General features: G+C 39.1%; 1 long non-coding RNA gene across 1 annotated transcript; it reads left to right on the top strand.

The window, feature by feature from the left end:
• Positions 1–393: 393 nt before the first annotated feature.
• LOC137487332 (uncharacterized) lies at positions 394–2,460 on the top strand. The gene is made up of 4 exons (XR_012389189.1): positions 394–836; positions 911–1,022; positions 1,488–1,583; positions 1,676–2,460. It is a non-coding gene; the product is annotated as an uncharacterized lncRNA (long non-coding RNA).
• The last annotated feature ends 1,010 nt before the right edge of the window (positions 2,461–3,470 follow it).

The raw sequence follows: 3,470 nt of genomic DNA, 5'->3' as shown, positions 1-3,470 counted from the left end.
CTGCAATTTTTAGCATCATTACTCAATTCTCCAGTGTCACATGATCTTTCACAAATCATTCTAATATGCTGATTTAATTGTCTGACAGCATTTAATTTAATCATCAACATGAAAAATATTTGGGCTGCGTAATATTCACATAATACATTTTTACCAAATGTATCCTTGCTGAATAAAAGACTTTAGAATGGTAGTTCATATGCTATTTTTTTGCAGTGCATGCACACATAAACAGATGCATATACATGCAGTGCCTATTTGACCCCTATAAGTTCACAGCACTGCACCCAGCAAAACTGCTGACTCGCTGCTGACTAAATCCTGCCAAGACCCCTATCAACATCCCACACCCTGCTGCCCACTTATCTACAGTGGGCAGAAGTGCCACCAACAGCTGGTTCAGGGAGAAAGAAAGAGCCGACCAAACAAGTCACATCAAACGTTAGCCTTTCCTCCAACATAAATGACAGAAACAGAGAAATTCAGCAGGCCTGACTCGTTTTAATGTCATTTCGGATTGAAGTGTCGGATTGTATTGTATAATTATGTATGGCTTGATGTAGAGTCAGCTGGTGGTGAAATAAAATTCATATAGAGGAGGATTTCTATTTGACCGACTGACCTGCACATTATACATACATTGAGTGTAAATGAAATATTGATTGGGGTTTATATAATTCTCTTTATTTAAGATGAAAATGAGTGCAGGAGGGTTACGGTCACAATTAAGACAATGATTGTTATCTCTTTTAGTCAGTTTATTCAAAACGTGGACATTTTGGCAGAAGCAGGTTAGTGATAGTTGAATGTGTGCAGTCTTGTAAGCAGTTCCTAAGGTAATCAATGGATCTTCCATCAACCACCAGAGTAAAATAGTCACTTCCCTTATTCATAGCATTTGCATCCACAGGTGAAGAGAAACAGCCAAGGGAGAAGGGAGACATCCACAGAAGAAGGCAAGTGGGGGAACAGGTGAGGTGAACCATCTGACTTCAATTCCAGCTGATGAACGACTGGTAAAGGTAAGTCTTTATAGTGAACAGTGATTGCTGGTGCAGGTGTGTTTAATTAGAACTCGGGTGATTGTGCATGGGTGTGGTGGGACGTGGCTGGAGATTGAGAGCGATGATTGGAGCTGCATGAACAAGATGGTGAAGGAGAATGCTGACTGGAGCTGCAGGAACGAGCCAGGAATGTGACAAGGGGTCATTAAGCTGTGGTCACACTGGGCTTTCCTCCCCATAGACTTACATTGTCATACACACGTGAATTCATCGGAAAAGCAGGGTTATGCGTCAAGTTTTGCTGGTTGCTGCTGTGCAGAGTTCAAGCTTGATGAACTCTGACCTGCAAAATCACATTACTTGACTGCATGAGACCAATCAAAGATCAAAACATGACCTCTCTGGACAGAAATTGAAAACATTGAGCAATTGCTCGCTTTTTCAATGTCTAATCATCTTGTTTAATCCTGCCTCTTTTCAAAGCTCCGCACGACCTCGCCTCACAGCAAGAAGGTCACTGGTTCCAGACTCGGCTGGGTCAGTTGGCGTTTCTGTGTGGAGTTTGCATGTTCTTTCCGAGTGAGTTTCCTCCAGGTGCTTCGCTTTCAAGACATGTGCTATTGGTGAACTGGGTAAGCTAAATAAGTCGTAGTGTATGTGTCTGAATGCAGGAGTGTATGGATGTTTTCCAGCAATGGGTTGCAGCTGGAAGGGCATCCGCTGTATAAAACATATACAGCGAATTTAACATCTATTCTGAATGTAACTGGGAGCCATGACCTAAGGATAGAAGTGATGTGATCTGATTTCCTGGTTCTGGTCAGAATCCTGGCTGCAGCGTTCTGGATGAGTAAGTAGTAGCAGTAAGTTATATTACCTGTCTCTAAATCACTACATGGTCTAAGACCTCAACATATTACAGATATGCTCACTGAATACAAACCTAACAGATCACTCACATCTTTAGGATCAAATAAACTAGAAATTCTAAGAGTTCAGTCAAAGCAGGGTGAATCAGCTTTCAGCTACTGCACCCCTCGCTGCTGGAATCAGCTTCGAGAAATGATCAGATGTGCTCCAACATTAGGCACATTCAAATCAAGACTGAAAACACGTCTGTTTAGCTGTGCCTTTACTAAAATGAACACTGTGCTATGTCCGACAGATCACACTATTATGTCTTTCTTTTCTTTTTATTCTTTTATAAACAGTTTTGACACAATTTTATCTGTTTTTTAATCACTTTTATTCCTGTTTAATTAAAGCTCTTTGAATTGCCACACTGTATGAAATGTGCTATACAAATAAACTTGCCTTGCCCTGCCTGATGACTGAATTAATAACTTTATTTGAAACTACATACAATAAGATGTATGTAAAAATTTGAATAAATATTTACCAATTATTTTTTTTACATTTAATAAATGCTGCCTTGATGAACTGAATTTTCTTAATGAAAAAAAAAACATGAAAAAAACTGACCCCAAACTATCAAACGGTAGTGTGTGTGTGTGTATATATGTATATATATATATACATATACATACACATATATATATATGTATAAGTATATATATATATATATATATATATATATATATATATATATATATATATATATATATATATATATATATATATATATATATATATAATATTTATATATATATATAATATTTATATATATATATATAATATTTATATATATATATATATATATATATATATATATATATATATATATATATACATACACACACACACATACATATATATATATATATATACACACAGAGAGAGAGAGAGAGAGGTTCGGGTCATGGGCCCTTGATAATGTCTGTGGGGGGCCCTAAAATGTGTGGGCCCTTAGAATCGTCCTAACTCCCCCCCAAAGCCCCAGAACCCACGCACCCCCCTCCCCGACCCCCTCGCCGCACCAAGGCACACTCTCTCGCACCTACATGCAATACACACACACAGAAACGTGCATACAGAGACACACACTCGCACACAGACAGATATACTTACTCTCTCGCACAGTCAAACACACATGCACTCACGCACACAGACACACTTAATCTCCTGCACACACATACATGCACACACTCTCTCGCACACTCACACACACAGACACACTTACTTATTCACACACATATGCACACACAGACAGTAACTCACTCTCTCACACGCACACTTCCACACACACACACACACACACACACACACACACACACACACACACACACACACACACACACACACACACAAACACACATGCATACACACATATACACACACTCACTTACCCTCACACACTTGCACATACAGACAAACACACACTCACTCCCACATACACAGACATGTACACTCAGACACATGCACACACACACACACATGCATAGCACACACTCACTCTAATCTCACACACACACACACACAAACACTGACACAGACACTAACATGTAC

This window comes from Danio rerio, chromosome 13 (genome assembly GCF_049306965.1).
Source record: "Danio rerio strain Tuebingen ecotype United States chromosome 13, GRCz12tu, whole genome shotgun sequence".
Lineage (NCBI taxonomy): Eukaryota > Metazoa > Chordata > Actinopteri > Cypriniformes > Danionidae > Danio > Danio rerio.
The sequence above is the reverse complement of the archived record's forward strand: the minus strand, read 5'-3'. Positions and strand labels throughout refer to the sequence as shown.